The sequence below is a fragment of the Haliotis cracherodii genome, unplaced genomic scaffold (genome assembly GCF_022045235.1).
Source record: "Haliotis cracherodii isolate W230 unplaced genomic scaffold, xgHalCrac1.p SCAF_11, whole genome shotgun sequence".
In the NCBI taxonomy this organism is placed as follows: Eukaryota; Metazoa; Mollusca; class Gastropoda; order Lepetellida; family Haliotidae; genus Haliotis; species Haliotis cracherodii.
In genome coordinates this window covers 14,495,339-14,514,333 of record NW_027266266.1, presented here as the reverse complement: position 1 = coordinate 14,514,333, position 18,995 = coordinate 14,495,339, and positions in this window count along the sequence as shown.

The following is an 18,995-nucleotide window of genomic DNA, read 5'->3' as shown; positions in this document are numbered from 1 at the left end:
TGGTGCCCTTCAGGAGCAAGTACTGCCGTGCCCTGGCCATGTAGCTGGATCCCACCATCCAAACTGTAAACAATAAGAAGTGTAGTTAGTACCATGAAAAGACTATTTGAATTTATTGTGTAGCATTAAATCTGTTGGTAAGCATATGTAAGCATTGTAGCAATCTGATTTCCACCTGCCGTATTGCTGTATGAGGTGTTCCAGCACCCCGTTCATGGCTGCTGATGTGGCTGCCCCGACGCTGAAGGAGTGCAATGAATAGCAAGCAGTGTTTATGTTGCTGTGTGCTAAGGCCCCTTTTAGGAGTGCCTAGAATTGGTACCTTGTAACGGGGGAATGGTCGAAATGAGCGAATGCATGTTGTGGGCCTCCAGGTAGTGCTTGATGGCGACTACCGGATATAGCGGATTACCTGGTATAGATGACATTGTAACTGTTGTCCCCATCCTGTACTGATCAGACTTTGAGTGTGGTAGATGGATTGAAAGCTGCTGGGGGTTGCCCGAGAAACTAAAATTCTGGATGGCGCAACCTGTTTTTGAGGGTCCAGTTTGGACCAGCTTGCTCACCCGAAAGAAACCAAAGAAGGCTGTGCAGTAGACTGCCTGGAACAATCTGGCTTCATATGCTGATGAGCATACGTGTGGCAGATTGTTGGTTACTACCTGCAGCAGATCTGCAGTGATCGGTTTTCTGGTGTCTGGTTGGCCTGCTGATTAGTGTAAGCCTGTTAAAATCTTGCCCACCAGGAAATGGTTTGTATAGTCAGTGAGCCCGTGGAATTTGTGCTGTGAAGACAGCGCTGCAATGTAAGTCTTGACTGTGTGAGGGGAGTGGTGAGTGACTGACAGATAAGTAATAAAGTTTACAACCTGATCCAGCGGGACTGGCCACACCTCTTGTAGCTGGTGTGTGGAACGGAACTGGTGCAAGGCATTGATGCCTGTTTGGTGAGTGGCCTATGTGTTTGTAGACAGAGATTGTTGTAGAAGTCTGCCAGCTTACTGCCTCAGATCAGCCATATGTTGCACGGGATAGGTGTGGGGTTCTGGTCCTCTAGGAAGCGTTTGAGCTGAAACCTCGAGAGAGCATAGGCAATAGTGTTAGCAGTGGAACAGACATACTTTGCCTTGAACAGAATATCATATCAGAGGTACTCGAGGATTAGGCGACTGAGTAGACTTTTTATTGATTATTGCTACAACGGCTTGGTTGTCGCAGTAGAAGAGGACCTTTTTGTTTGCAAGTTGCTTGCCCCAGAGTTGGATGGCCAGTGTGATGGGGAACAGCTCCAGTAGTGTCAAGTCTCGTGTAGTTCCATCCGTCACCCACTAGGTTGCGAATGAACAATATTCAAGCTACATGACGGCATGAAGTGAACATAATCGTGTCTGAACAAGTCAAAGAACTTCACCACCCGTTCCGTTGTGTCGCCCCAAAGAGGCAAAGCTTCCCGGCGACCACATATAAGGCGGAATGCTCAGGGCCTCGTTGCGCGTTACGAATTGGGGATGTGTGTGGTTTTTATCAATTATGTATGTCTCACAAAGGTCATAGACAGATCAGCATGTATATTGATGTGACCCCAATTTACATGTATAGCCATGTGTTGTTTGAAATCTAAATTTATATCAAACTGTAGTTTATAAATTCAAACTATATTGAATTTATTTTTTGTTTCTCTTAAATTCTTCTGACCATGGTTATGAGCTAATTATCAACCTATTAAAAAAGTCGGTCAATGAAATCACAGTATAACATGTGACATGCTTGTCTTACCAGGAAGACTTTATGATGGCCGCAGTATCTAACCTCCTAGCTCTTTGTTGTGAAACTAGTAATATAAATGTCAGTCTCGATTATCCACCGAAACAGATTCCATTGCGTGTAAAAGACACAATATCGGTTCAAAGTATCTGAGTGGATAATATGAATGAATGGAAAGAAATATCATCTTAACGAACTTTTATTTTTCAGGTATGTGTATGAAGAAACGTAAAGACGTGGGTATGTCTGATGGCTATAGAATTAAGAACGTATACGAAGAGGACTGTGTCAGCCTTTGCTATGTGGTGGCCAACTGTGCAGCAGTGGAACTGGATGGTAACGGAACAGACTGCATCTTTCATCACGTCAAGAAGAAAATAAAACAGATGGAACACCACACCCTCTATGTGGCCCACGATTGTTCACGTGAGTTCATTCAAATAATAATTATATCTACAACATTTTTTAATAGCAGTGTATTTGTAAATTTGAGATTGATGGCTAAATTTGCTTACAATCGGCAGCAGAGGGATGGCATAAATGCTACTGACGAACCGTGCTCCAAATGTCCAGATCTCACTGATATCATCCACATTCACAAACGATACATAGCTCTTCTGAACATTCTGTTTCCATTTAATATGAAAATTGTTAAAATAAATTAACACACCACAGGTGAACAGGGTGTCCCAATGAATTGTGGGGCACCAGGACTATATAATATAGCTTTTGTCTGTTGTTGAACGCCTCACTCAGCAATATTTCAGCTGTATGACGCCTGCCTGTGAAAAGTCAAGTGTGGACCAGACAATGCAGTGATTGATATTGTGAGCCACGGTCCACGCAATTGTTGTACGATGACACGCAATCAACCACGTTAACGCGCCTGACCACCCGATCAATACGGCCAGTACCGGTCAGCTGGGAACCAGCTGCGAGACTGACACCCGATCCCGTTAGTCGCCTTTTACGACAAGCATAGTCACCTATTAAAGGCAAGCATGGGTTGCTGAAGACCTATTCTACCCCGGAATCTTCAAGGGTACATTTAATAGAAGGATGCAGGGGTGATTAAAGATTTATCTACATGTATGCCATATCATTAGTGCAACCTAAACATAGTATTTTGTATTTTTTTCAAAACCGCTATCAAATATTGCGCGTTGACATCAATGTTTCCCTTTTACGTTGACCTTTCACAAAGTTGAACAAGCGGAGACGACTACAATATCTACGACTTCAATGGCTCCTTCACCGACAACCACACAGGCAACGATTGGCAGACGAAATGCCGGTAGGTTACCAAGCATTAACTTATATCACTGTTGGCTTGATGTTAGGATGTTGGTTGGTTGGTTTCTTGTTTAACGCCGCACTCAGCAATATTCCAGCTATATGACGGCGGTCTGTAAATAATCGAGTCTGGACCAGACAATCCAGTGATTAATATCATGAGCATCGATCCACGCATTTTGGATCGATGACATGTATCAACCAGGTCAGCGAGCCTGAACACCTGATCCCGTAAGTCGCCTTTTACAACAAGCATAGTCTCCTTTTACGGCAAGTATGGGTTGCTGAAGACCTATTCCAACCCGGATCTTCACGGGTCGATGTAAGGATGGTATGGGGTTGTCAAACATAATCATGGCCAATCTGGAATTCGAACCATAATGGCACTTACACTCTTTTGTCTGAGTATCCAATAAAGTTACTTCATAAGTATTAAACATTACTGGAAGCAATTAGGGTTGAATTTCGAGCTCAAACAAACATGAAGTGAACACAGTTCCATTTGAACTGAAACTGTACATCCACGCATATCCCAGCGGGCACGAAAATGTTGAATACGTTTTGAATCATTGTCGTGATACAACATAGATATGATACTCTTTCTGGAATGGATTGGAAAGTTGAAATGACGTTAAAATGTCAACGTTGAATTAACATCAAATACCAATGTTTATAGAATGTCAGTTTTAAACCTATTTTTCAATATCGATAGGCCAATGTCAAATCAATGTTGAAAACAATGTCCTATTTGAACATATTTTCGAATATCAAAAAGCCAATGTAGATTTAATGTTAGATTTCAACATATGTTGAATCAATCTTTAAAACAATGTCACATTTCAATATCTCTTCAAATGTCGAAAGACCAAAACGGTCGATACAATGTTTCTGAACGTATGAAACAAAATGTTCACATTGATACAATGCCATGTGCCTTCTGGATTAGTACAGAGGGATTATTACACAAACATGTGTGATGTACTCATTTTACGAAGCCAGTGTCAGAAATCTTGTATTTCCCAATCAAGGGCGAGGGCAATACTTGGATTCCTACACGAGTCAGTGCATGGGTTTTAAAGGGAATTTATAAGGATTAAGACATAATGGGTGATATAAGCATATTCCACTCACATGTGTCATTCTGATTATTACAAAGTCTCTCGTCGTGATTACCAAATCCATTTCTAAGTATTTTAGTCATGATCACCAAATCTATTACTTAGTCTCTTATTAATGAATTTGGTGATCATGATTAAGTCAATTTGCCATGATCGCCACATCCATCACAAAGTCTCTTATCACTTAAGAGATTACCAAAACCTTTAGCGGGTCCACAAGTACGTGGTATTGGGAACGAAGAGTCCCGGGGAATACGTGAACCAACAGAGACCTGAGAATATTATGCTTGTAAGAGTCGACTAAGATGGAAACCAGTCTGTGTGTGCTTAACCCGGGCAGATTATGTGCAGACATCAGTCATACAGCTGGGTTATTGCTCACTGTAGTTCATTCTAAACCACCCCTCCCTCCAAAGGTGGACAGGATAGTAAAGAGCTCACATAATGCTTCATTGATAATGACTTGATTTATTTTTCTTCCCATAGGAATCTTCCGTTGGTCTTACTACACCAGACACACTGGGCGAACAGCGAAGGCGATGCGTATGGCATGTATTGGTTGTGCACTCGAGTGTCAACGGGTCAACTGTACTGGATTCTCCTGTGATGAACACATCAATGGTGAAGGATGTGATATCAATGTGAAGAACGATCCGATGTTTTCCGGGACGTTGATGCACACTGAACTACTTGCATTTGAAGAAAGAGGATAACGGGGTGAATCGCAGTTGTTTGGTAGACTTAGTAAGGTGTCCTCCTTCATCTTGTTGTGTGACGGGATCGGGTGGTCAGGCTCACAGACTTGGTTAATGTATGGATCGATGTTCATGATGTCAATCACTGGATTGTCTGGTCCAGACTCGGTTATTTACAGACCGCCGTCATATAGCTGGAATATTGCTGAGTGTGGCGTTAAACAAAAAACCAACCAATCAATCCGCTATTAGAGTTAGAGAAAGTGTGAGAGTTCTGTGGAAAATTACTTATAACTTTTGTGACTTCAATATAATGTCCATGTGTGTGTCGGGTATGACACCTTTTTACCCAGACCACTTATTCCCTCTTGCGAGCATGGGTTGCTGAAGACCTATTCTACCCCGCTTCTTCACGGGCCTCCAAGAATCTTGAGTGCGGCGTAAAACAACAAATCAACCAATCAACTATGGATGTGTGTTGATAACGTGGACAACAGAGGTTCATTGGTTACTTAGACAGCCTCGTTCACAGTTGCAAGATAAGATATAACTTGCGGAACAAGGTACATGCTACGTAAAACATATACGATCATGTAATAATACTTCCGACCCGTGAAGATCCGGGGTAGAATAGGTCTTCAGCAACTCATGCTTGCCGTAAAGGGCGACTATGCTTGTCGTAAGAGGCGACTAACGGGATCGGGTTGTCAGACTCGCTGACTTGGTTGATGCACCCAATTGCGTAGATCGATGCTCGACCCGTGAAGATCCGGGGTAGAATAGGTCTTCAGCAACAAATGTTTGCAGTAAAAGGCGACTATCCCTGTCGTAAAAGGCGACTAGCGGGATCGGGTGGTCAGGCTCGCTGACTTGGTTGATGCATGTCATCGTATCCCAACTGCGTGTATCGATGTTTATGATGTCAATTACTGGATTCTCGAGTATTTACAGTTGGAATATTGCTGAGTGCGGCGTAAAACAACAAACCAAACTAAAAGATCGATGCTCATAATGTCAATCACTGCATGGATTGTCTGGACCAGACTCTATTATTTACTGACCGCCGTCATATAGCTGGAATAGTGCTGAGTGCGGCGTTAAACAACAAACAGACAAAAAAAAAATACTTCCAACTAAATGAAACATGTTCCAGGAAACCTTATGAATTTGTGGACACGTTGGCAGTACCATGTATTTGGTTACACTGTATGTATTTGGCTCCCAATGAAAGAGAATACATGGAAAGATGTTAATGGTTGACTTAAGTCCACACTTGCGATAAATATTTAACCATCATAGTTACTAGTCCCCTTTCAGCATTAAACATTGTAAATCGTCTTTGATATTTAAACGTTGTGCATCGTCAGATTTAATTGTTTTTCCGATTGTCATCTACAGGTTTTAAATATTATGTCATGTTTCTTATAGTCCTACTTGAATCTGTAAATTTTATCGTAAAATATTTGAGAATCATATTCGAATATGAAGCTGTGTGTAGTAGGCATTATAAATCTAACATATTATATGTTGAAATGCAGATGTCCAATTGTAAGTTGCTTGTAACTTATCGCATCAGGGATAGTTTTAATATAGCTCATGATATTAATCGCTGGATTGTCTGGTCCAGACTCGATTATTTACGGACCGCCGTCATATAGCTGCAATTTATATAAACAACAAACAAACTAATATAATGCTGCCTGAAAATCTCCCAAATCAGCTTTTTCCGAAACACTTTGTTGGTTTGTTCATTCAAACGGACACATTGTGATTTTTATCACTGTTTCGCCTTTTGCGCTCATGGAATCTGTTTTGCCATGTGATCGAAACTAATTACTCTTCTGGCGTTGACATTTGAAATTCCAAAACAATTTCTAAAGAGTTGAAGGTTTCTACAAGTATGCAGATCCAGTGGGCCCAAAAGAAACCCAAATCATATATTGTCCTTTGTTATGTAGTCCAATACTTTTATCCAGCATGGAGGCTACATTGAAACTATCCGTGATGCGATGAGTTACAAGCTAAATGAGATTGCAAGTCAATATGTACCAATGTAGAAAAGTCATGTAATACCTGAATATGTTTGAGGAAAATATTCCTTGTCTGATTTTAGAAACGCAAAAAGGTTTAATACAAATTCAGGATAAAAAAAAATGTAAATCACTGGATTGTCTGGTCCAGACTCGATTATTTACAGACCGCCGTCATATAGCTGGAATATTGCTGAGTGCGGCGTAAAACAACAAACCAAACATGTTGGCTTGCAATCTCATTTAGAATTTATCCGTATATTTTCTCTATGGAGGTGCTGATAGATCTCATCAGAGAGGGGTATCCTATCAGAGTCACCGATCTAATGTAAAATGAGAAGCGTGATATTATGTAAAAGCAAAAATGAGGAAATGGAATATTGTTCTGTTTACTTCATCACGTATGTTGTCAAACGTTGTGGTTTGTTCTATTGATGGTGATGTTACTCCTCATCTCATGATAAGACATGTTTCCTCCATAGATTACTGACATGTCCGTTCAGTCGAGTTACAATTGGGCTTTCAAAGACGTTTTCAAAGAGAGTCATACTACTCTTGCTAAAATTTGTTTCAAGGTTACAACATTCAAGAACTCAGCAATCCTTTCACAATACTTTTTTATGGTAGACATGTGGAGGACAGTTTTTCACAATTGACTTGCCAGTGCATCTGTTTGTGACAGAAGCCACCGGTGGGACAGGATACGTTCACCTTTTCCCGAACACTTGGTATTATCACTACTTGATATCACGTGATGCAGAAGCATATACCTATGATATAGTCGGAATCGTACAATCGACTTTTAGTAGAGACATGATGAAATTATTCTTGTGGCTTTTCATTCAGTCAAGAACATTTATTTTTCGAGCCATTTTATGCACAGTCAAAACGTAGTTGAAATATTTTCATCATGTCTTCTACGACTATAGGATCAATGCCAAACTGTAAATGTAGGTATCAAATATAATTGGTTATTTCTCTATTTGTTTTTTATTCACTATTCACTATTAATTGTTTTATTACACATGAGCATCACTCATTGACAAAGTACATAGCGTAACATTCCTTTCAAATACCACATGATCTTTGGATCGTCCTAGTATTTCCGAATTTATTTTTTTTAAAATAAGTGGTAAAAAAAAACACACGTGGGAAAGGAAATGATAAAATTCACATTCCAACCAGCAGGAGACGAAATAGATTACATCGGCGAGAATTCTTCAGTAGTTATCAAAATATATTTTACCAATACCATTCGTTCAATAATGAGTCCCTTAATGAAATGAAGCCACTATTCAACCCACAACACGGGTCCAATGGTATCACTCGGGTGACATAAATCCGCCTTATCATCCAAAAGATACGGGAGATGTGCATACATAAAAGACAATTTAGCTCATCTCACGTTGCAGATACATTTTCTCCTAAATGTTAATAGGCTGCCTCAGAGTTTCTACTCTGATAGACTGATTAAATCTCGTGGGGGATCCCCAAGTGGATTCAGCGTCTTCCCAAAGGCCGGAAGGTCGGTGGTTCTATTGTCTTTTCCGCGAAATGAAGCGCATACTGTTACACTACCTGTCGCTCTCTAATGGGATATCGCAATGATTGGCTAGCTCGAGATCAGAATGATGTATACTTGGGTGATCCAATGTAAGAGATGCTTGTCATAGTTTAAAAAATCAGAACCACACTGGCCGTTACTAGTATGACATATAATCTCGAGAAATCTCACGATACAGTTTAAAACCAAATTTGTTTGACGAACAGAAAAACATAAGGATTGACTGAATGGCCACAGTGTGACATGAAGATGTGGCGTGGTCATGATTCCGGGGTGGAATAGGTCTTCAGCAACCCATGCTTGCCGTAAAAGGCGACTAACGGGATCGGGTGGTCAGGGTCGCTGACTTGGTTGATGCATGTCATCAATCGAAATTGCGTGGATCGATGCTCACTGGATTGTCTGGTCCAGACACGAATATTTACAGACCGCCGTCATAAGCTGGAATATTGCTGAGTGCGGCGTTAAACAACAAACCAACCAACCAACTAATCTTAATGGCTTCACAATCTGGGAGAAACTGACGCTCGACTGACGTTGCACTCAGCCCTGCTTATTGGCTCCTCACTGCAAACACTTATACAGTTCAAACGTTGACACAGCCATGTGCACTTCAAACAAGAAATATCATAGAGCATATTCCTGTAGGACCAGTAGCATCTACCTGTAAAATGAGCAGATATTGAGAAATGACAGTGGCCTTTTGCTTTCCCAATACGCGTCAATGTTCATCGTAAATTATTAAGTTTGTTCGTGAAAGTTTTTCTTAACATATTAGGCATAAGGATTCAAAGATCGATAACTTTCTGATATTTTCACATTGGCATTTACCAATTCCTAATACTTATTGGTCTGTTTGAAGATATATTACTTCACATTGTTGAGAACAATACAATATGATGTGGTCATGACGAATAGGTTGGACTTCATTTTGACATGATCACAGCATTAGGTTGACTTCAGTGAAGTGAGTGAGTGAGTATTGTTTTACACCGCTTTTAGCAGTATTCCAGCAATATCACGACGGGGGACGCCAGAAATGAGCTTCACACATTGTATCCATGTCGGGATTCGAACCCGGGTCTTCTGCGTGACGAGCGAACTCTTTAACCACTAGGCTACCCGACCGTCCCTGACTTCAGTGGAGTTACTGGATTGAAATAAATAAGAGTTTTCGTTCCTTTTCTTTCATAAAATGAGTAATGTAGATAGATAATGTAGATTATCTGTCCCACGAGGTCACTTCTTTGTTGAGGGATATATTTCACATAGAGGTAATTACAATTGACTATTCCAGCGTCCCTCGTTCCTCCTAGTAGTAGTAATGATCGGTAGTTTTGAGGCACTAGGGCATGGTGTGGTTAGATAAATGTAACAGACAAAACAATCAGGCTGCCATTGTACGGTTAAACTAAGCATTGTTTGTTCAGAATATGCTCAAAGGGTCAGTCTAGAGTATGATGAGACATGCATGTATAACAAACGAAAACGTAACTGTGCTTCATGTAAAGTTTAATAAAAGTAATTTTATTCATAAAGATTCCGGGGTAGAATAGGTCTTCAGCAACCCAATACTTGCCGTAAAAGGCGCCTATGCTTGTCGTAAAAGGCGACTAACGGGATCGTGTGGTCAGGCTCGCTGACTTGGTTGATACATGTCATCGATCCCAATTGCGTGGATCGATGCTCATGATGTCAATCACTGGATTGTCTGGTCCAGACTCGATTATTTTACAGACCGCCGTCATAAAGCTGGAATATTGCTGAGTGCGGTGTTAAACAAAAAAACAAACAAACAAACAAACAGTGTGGCACTGTGACACTTACACTCGTGAGTATTCAATTAAGTTATTTCATAAGTATTAAATATTGATAGAAGCACCAAGTGCGGAGTTTTCAGCTCAGACATGCCTGAGGTTAGCAAAGCTCCAGGAGATGAAATGGCTCCAGATCCATATATCCATATTTATAAACTCACGTACAAAAGAAACTTTACAAACTACAACGAGCTTCCCTGGACCAAGGTGTAGTGTGATTGAGTTGGGTTTAACGCCACCCGTGTTCCTTCCAGCAGATGAAATGGCTCCAGATCCATATGGATGTTCATATGTCGTTCAATATGTCTGCACTTGCCATATCATGAGAATCAGTTTTATGTATCCCTATCAAAACTGAAGTAGTATATATTGTACAGCATCGGTCCACGCAATAAGGATACAATGACATGCATCAACCAAGTCAGCGAGCCTGATCACACGATCCCGTTAGTCGCCTTTTACAACAAGCATAGTCGCCTTTTACGGCAAGCATGGGTTGCTGAAGACCTATTCTACCCCGGAACTTCACTCGTCTGCTGAGCCATTGATAAATACAGTAACGATAAGTAAATTCAGGTACACTTTGCACAATTCAGCTGTAGCTCACATCAATTATCTATTGAGACAGGTAGATTGTACACGTACCTAGGGAACAAAGACTTTGTAATGTTTGTAATCTGCGCTATATAGAGACTGAGTACCATGTTCTGCTAATCTTCAATGTGTATCAAAATTTCCGCCAAATGTACTTATTCCAGAAATATAATGTCCACCCTTTGCTGGGAAATGTAATACATGCAGGTCTACTTTAAATGAAACAGTTTTAAGAAATTTAGCTACCTTTACCATCGAGTGAATGTTAGAAAGCTTACGCAGTGTTATAATCTATAATGGACTGAGCTGTATATTGAACCAGATCATGTGCCATAGGCCGATGGCTTACATCTATACCGATTAAAGAATTGAGATCGCTCTACCAACCATGACTGTATCATCGGACGACGAACGCGAATCATACAATTGTCAATTCGATACCAAGGAGTGCATTCCGTCTGCCATCAGCGAGCATCACGGTCGTTGTCTGTGTGGTTGTCGGGGAAGAAGCATTTGACGTCGTTTGCATTGAAGTTGTCTCCGCTTGATCCAGAATGTAACAATCAGATGTAAAAGTGAAACTTTCGTTAAGAACATAAATATCAACGCGCACGATTTGAGAGAATTTTTTAAAAAAACGTGTTTATGCTGCACAGTTGAAGTAATATACATGTAAATACTTCCTCGTAGTTTTCCATTGACTTGCAATCATAACTGTGGATATGTACATATATTACACGCGCCGTGAAGATTCCGGGGTAGAATAGGTCTTCAGCATCCCATACATGCCGTAAAAGGCGAATATGCTTGTCGTAAGAGGCGACTAACGGGATCGGGTGGTCAGGCTCGCTGACTTGGTTGACGCATGTCATCGATCCCAGTTGCGTGGATCGATGCTCATGCTGTCACTCACTTGATTGTCTGGTCCAAACTCGATTATTTTACAGACCGCCATCATATAGCTGGAATATTGCTGAGTGCGGCGTTAAGCATTGTTAACATCAGAGAGCTAGAAGGTTGGACACAGCAATCGACACTATCTTCCGAATAAGACAATATGTATATTAAAATAAAACTTTTTTTATTTCAATCTATAAATTTCATTTCGATGACAATTTAAACTACAAACTTCAGATGCTATACATGTAACTTGTTCTCTGAGTCCAGCATACATCCTTTTAATAAGTATTCCTTCAACCGTGACATACGTGTTTATATATACCGAATTCGACGTAATAAGCGCCCACGTCGATATTTGCTAATATATTGGCTAGTGAACAATCCCAATCAGCACCCCTTCCGATTGTACACAAGACTTATATATGCACCCTTAAGTATGGGCAATTAAATTCTGGAAACAAACATCTGTCGTACATAAACATTTCAGGCTGTCAGCATAAACCACGAAATTTATCTTTCAACTCTGTTTTTTTTTCACTAAAATAATATTCTGATAAGAGACCCTTATTTCTAATTTTGAGAGCGCCCTGGGCGCTTGTTACGTTATTCGTTCAGACTTTTATTCGAATGGCTGCTAACGTTTTGTGTCTCCATCAGAAACAACTGAACATAATATTGTATCCCTTTTGCAGGGCAGTTATATCAACATCTTACTGCGTCTTGTCATTTTGCAATGGTTGGTTTCTGTCGTTGAATGCTAAGGGGGTCTGGGACTTCTTAGTCTCTGATTCTCAGATACCCAGCTTCATATATCGACCATTCACAGTTAGGCTCTATTTCGGTACATCACAGTTCGATATCAACCACTAACTTTGTCTTGTCATTTTGCAAAGGTTGTGTTTCATCAGAACAGCGGAATCCAACAAAACTAAAACTACGAGTGTTGTGGACGTTACTAATAACCATGAGAGGAATACTATTGGGGACAACACTGAGAACGACGAGGATGGAGACAGTGACACTATTTGTACAGGTCCTGCTCAACCTAACAGTGCCAGTGATGACCATACCAGGGAAGATGGATGTGATGACGTCAACCATAAACAACACGAAGACCAACCATGCTCAGAGATCTGTGAAATTCGTCTAAAGCTTTTAGAGGTATTTCACCAAAATGTGACGTGATGGCTGTGACTATATCTCGACAGCAATGTGCAGACTTCTCTATTGTTTGTGCTTTAAATCCCGTCAACAAATCTAAATATCAGCGAATATGCAGAATGCTTGAACAGCGTATTCGAAACTGTAGACGAGCTAAGTAGCAACAGTGTTACAATCCTTTGTGGTGATTTTAATACTGACATCTATCATAATTAACTTTCACGTAGATCGCTACTACTGATTAAACTTTTTTTCTAACTCGTGTGGTACTACCGACCGAAGGACAACTCGTCACGTGGATAAACAAGACAAAAACCCAACACTCACTCTTAGGCAATCTCTTCATACCCAGCAGTCTACAAGGATCAGTTCTGAAAACCAATATAAATTGTACAGACCCTTTTGATATTTCTTACCACTATCCTGTGATACTAACATTTCTTGGTGACATTCCTTACTGGAGATAAACAGTGGCTTCTACAAGCGGTCGAAAGCGGATACAGTCCAACTTACTCTGTATGAGACAGAAATAGACTTGTTACTAGGTTCAACTTTGCCTAACCCTCAATGTGAAATAAAAGACACTTTAGAATCCTACATGGACTCGATAACAACTGTTCTACATTCCATAGCTTCCTTACATATCCCATCATGTCAATTTAGACATTATTTGAAGCAATACTGGAAAGGTTTAAATCTGGATTTTTACCATTTCCAGATGAGAGAAGCTAAGAGATTATGGAAATCAAAAGGTAAACCAAGAACAAGCAATGATAACACATACAGAGCTTACAAACAGGCAAAATGTGAATTCAGACGTCATAAACGCAAGGCAGGGAAAAATTCTTTGATAAAAAAGTAGCATGTGAAGTTGACATTAGTGAATTCTATAAAACTGTTAGAAAACGGTGAAAAAAATCCGCTGTGAACACTAACACTGCCTATAAGAATATAACAGCATCTTCATCTCCTGACGTATGTAATATTTGGGCAGAATATTTTCATGATCTATTTAGGCCGTACGCAAGTTCCCTATTGCATAAACACCTCGCACATATGTTCGTCTTGGTTATACGTGAATGCTATCTGCCTGAAGGTATGCGAAAAGGAATGATTATACCACTATACAACAAAGGGAACAACAAAGACAGATCCGATCCAACGAACTATACAGGTTTAACGCTCACTTCATCTATCGGGAAGACCTTTGAACGGATTCTGTTAAACAGACTAGAAGTATACATGACTATGCAAAATCCAGCATTTCCAAACAGACTTCAATGTGGATTTAGAAAAGAACATGGAGTTACAACTGCTATCCACATATTGAAGGAAGTGGTCTCATACTATGTAGAGAGAGAGAGACGAGAGTATATGCTGTGACAATGACAAAGCGTTTGACCGCATCTGGCACGATGGACTTCTACTAAAATTCTTAGACGGAATGCATGATCATGCGTGGCATCTGATACATCACTCGTATCACGGATCAACAGCCTGTGTGAGATATGATGGCTATACCAGTGACTTCTTCCAAGTCTAACAAGGTGTTGGCCAAGGCCGAGTTTTATCAGCATGGATGTTTCTCATCTATATTGATAGCTTGATAACTAACCTAGAAACCAACAAAAAAGATCTTATCATTGGAAGTGAACATGTACCTACAGTATTACTTGCAGATGATACACCATTAGTAGGGTTGTACACAAACAGGTCTCCAGTTGTCGCTTGGCGTGATTAATCAATACGCCTGTCAATGGCGTTTATCATACAATGCACGGAAAAGCTGTGTTCTTATATGTACAAGCGGTCACAAAGTTGATAAAGACGTTACACTGAAACTTCACAGAACTGAACTGCCAGTAAAAGAGAGTACATTGTACGCCGGCATATACCGGATGACCACATATATGATTATTATTTTCAAGACTTTTCGGGAACAATATATTTTTTTCGATAAAAACTATGGCCTCCTCAGAATGTCAAATGGTCGATCCCTACGAAATCTCTACTAACAGCAGAGGATTGTGTGGCCAGGCTCGATGACTTAGTATCGTATCCCAATTGCAATGATCGATGCTCATGATGTCGAGCACTCGATTGTCAAGTCCAGGCTCGATTATTTCCAGACCTACGTGATATAGTTGGAATATTGCTGAGTGTGGTATTAAACAACAAACACACAAACACTATACCATAAAGAACAAAATAAAACTTCTAGATAGTATGATGTAGGAAAAGATTCGATGTGTTTTAATCACAATTTCCCCTAAAATATTGCAGACCCGTTAAGATCCGGGGTAGAATGGGACATCAGCTACCCATGCTTGCCGTAAAAGGCGTCTATGTTTGTCGTTAGAGGCGCGCTGGCTTGGTTGATGCTTGTCATTGTATCCCAATTGCGTGGATCAATGCTCATGATGTCAATCACTGGATTTTCTGGCTCAGACTCGATTATTTACAGACCGCCGTCATATTACTGAGTACGGCGTTAAACAACAAAGAAACAAACTATCAAACAAACAAAAGATTGCAAATAGTCTACAGTGTTTCCTACAGACATTAGTTAGTGATCTTAAACAAAGCAAACTTGAGCAATGAATATGATTTTGTCTTCACGTTGTCCAACTAAAGACAAATAATACACGTGCAATTACCAAGTGTGAGAAGATTGTTTTAAAAACGAAGAATTGAAAATTATGTAGAGACAGTTACAATGGGGATGTTGAAGAATTACATGTTTTTCTAATTTTGAAATTTTATCATTTAATAGTTTTGGAATAATAAAAATGACAAGGGGAAACACAATGATAGAAAAACGAACATGACATCTCATGTTTGTAATAAACCACAGTAACCTTGGAAATCAAAACTACTTGTATTTCGACAGGCGGTGATCAAAGTAATAGAAGAGAGTTCCGTTAATACTGCTGAAAAGTAACCCGGATAACGAGCTAGGCCTAACGCCAGCGCATTGTGAGTGATCGATCGTTAGGTAGGTTGATAGTTAATAGCTACATCTGTATTGATCATGTCATGTTGGCAAACGCTTTGGATCCGTCATTGTGTACCTTGGCCCAGCTGCCCGAGGTAGGCCTAGTTTGAAGCTTAGTAATATCTTCCAGTCGTCTAAGGTAGGTTAGCTACTAGTATTACCCAGCTGACACGAAAATGTTATAAAAACATTTTACGAAACGTTATGGAAATGTTATAAAAATGTATTCTTCACGTGATTTGTATGGTTCCAGAAACGCTTTAGAAATATTTTCCGGAAACATTTCTTATAACATTTCAAAAATGTTTTTTGTAAAATATTCCAGAAATGCTTTTGGAAACGTTTTATTCACGTGAAGTTGTATTGTTCCGGAAACGTTTAAGAGAACGTTTTCTGTGAATATTTGATTATAATGTTTCCATAATGTTTTGCAAACGAAACAGGGTGTTGGAAAAGCTCTGTGTTTTTCTGCCAATGTTCAAAACGTACAACACCCACTCACCGTTAACAAGATAAAAATGATTAGGGCAAATAGTCTGCGACTGTACAGCCTTTCGGGCATGTACTGCAGAAAACACAATACCAATGACCAACATGGTAATCCATGCCTTGTCTTCAACATTCAGTCAACAAAGATCTTCAAGTCTCAGTTCTGTGGAGATTTTAATATTTTTAGAACACTTTTACAACTTTCGAAATTATTGATTGTCAGAATCTTCTTTCTTTGGTTTTGCCTTGATCAACTTTTCTGAAACATAAAACAAATTCTGAAAAAATCTAAAAGCAGGTATTTAAAATATATATATAGTATAGATACATCCAACTGAAAAGACAATATTCCATTTAAGATAACGTTTTATCAGTATTCAAACAATAATAGTCAAGAATTGTAGATGTTTGGTGGAAACTTAATTTAATATTCATTCAGAGACAGATAAATGCTTGTGGTAACTATAATAGTATAACAGTAACATACATCACATCGAATCCCAAAAGTGGTACGCCAAGAACACCCCAACCCACTTAAAGGGGCACTGATCTAAAGCAATTCCCCGGACTGGTTGTTGCCGTTGTTATTGGTTTTTTTCCCCGTGAGTACCCGAATGATACGCAACGCAACTGAGCGTGACCAGAGACTGGGCTACCGTCTGCAAGGACTGCTAAATAAACTTGTAGATACCTACATTTCCTTATTATATCGAAAACCGTATTTCATTTTGTTGATCAATGTGACCATACGCCATTATTACTACCCATAAAAGTGACTAATGCGCTCACGAATGGCGCAGCAGAGGTCGCGAACTAGTCTAGATTTCTGCTATACATCCGGGTACTCACTGGGAAAAAACAATAAGAAAGGCAACAACCAGCCCCGGGGAATTGCGTTAGATCAGTGCCCCTTTAACGGTCAGTGGCAGATACAAATCCAGTAGCTCGTGGTATTTAACAACAGTTTCCGCACTTACGTTTGCATCATTCACAGCCCCTGGTGTATTTGGTGTATACCTCAATACATCCAACATTACCCTGTGTATCTCCTTGAATGCTGGAAACCACAATGTTCCACATTATATTATCAACCAAGCCATTTTGTCACCCATTACGATAAACATGGATAAAGATCTGGAGGCATTCTAAACCAAAATCCAAACGGGAAAAGATGAAGCACGCATTGTAACCTAGCGACGAATCATGCCGTCATCGGGAGACAGTTATTAGCTGGAGAGTAGTTTCGTAGCATCATAACCAGCTGGTAACCAGATTCGTTCAGTCTTTGATATATTTTTTCCTCTCATTGCAAAAAGTATGAATCAAGTATATACACTTTATTTGGTCCAACATTTACTTATCAGAGCTAAATCAAGTTCAATATAATTCAACACGTCCCATTTCATTTCACGAAACCAATTTGTCCAGAAAATCTCCATGCTGTGGCTAGTCTCGGTCAAAGGCACTTCCAAAGTTCAACATGCTGTTTTCATGGGTACCTATCAAGGAAGAAAAGATGAAAATGTTTTGAAAACTCAAAATTAAAACTACACTCTTCAAAAAACAAAAACGCACAGGTAGATTTTTAGTAAATTCATTGTACCTAATAAAGTATATATATATATATATATATATATATATATATATATATATATATATATATATATATATTAATATCATTGATACAAATATGAACGTTTTGAGGTCGATAGTCACTTGTTTTTGTACAAAGGCATTGAAAACTGTTCATTGTCCTGTCACATAACGCCACAAGGTTGCGCTGAACTCCCCGGGCAGCAATCACGCCTCTGCATCTCCTCGGCACTGACTGGATAAGTGTACGAATTCTGTCCTGCGGAATTCTGCACCATTTTGCTTGTAACGCGTTGGCCAGTTGTGTGAGTGACTGCGGCGTGTTTTGACGTTGACGTACACGTCGATCGAGTTCATCCAAGATGTGTTCGATTGGGTTAAAATCTAGACAAACAGGGCAAATAGCTGATGTTGGCATTATGAAGATAGTCTACCGTGACACGAGCTGTGCGCGGTCGAGCGTTGTCCTGTTGAAACAACTCCCTCTGTCGGTCGATTGAAAGAAGGTGAGGTTGCAGAATTTGTTTCATGTAGCGATTTGCTGTCAATTTTCCCTGAACCACACCAGGTGACATTGTGATGCCGTAGGTAGAACATTCGAATGTAGCAATCCTGACAAGGGGTGGTAACTCTTGGTCGGACGGTTCTCGGACGGTCTGCAGTCGAATTGAACTGTAGGTATCGGTCACAAATTAAAGGCAATAAATTATCATACGTTAATCGAAATACGAGCTGTCGTCTTATGATAAAATATTCCATTTCCTGAGGATATTAATAAAGTGAATTTGATGATTTATTTGCATACACAATCAGTTATCGTGTACAATCACAGCATGCTACATGTACATTAGACTCACGGAAATTAATATTTCAGCAAACCAACCATAGCCCCATTATCACAGTTTCAATGAAAGGTAAAACAAATCGAAATCGAAGTTTACATCACATGTAATCCATAAGCGGTTAACCCAAATGCAAA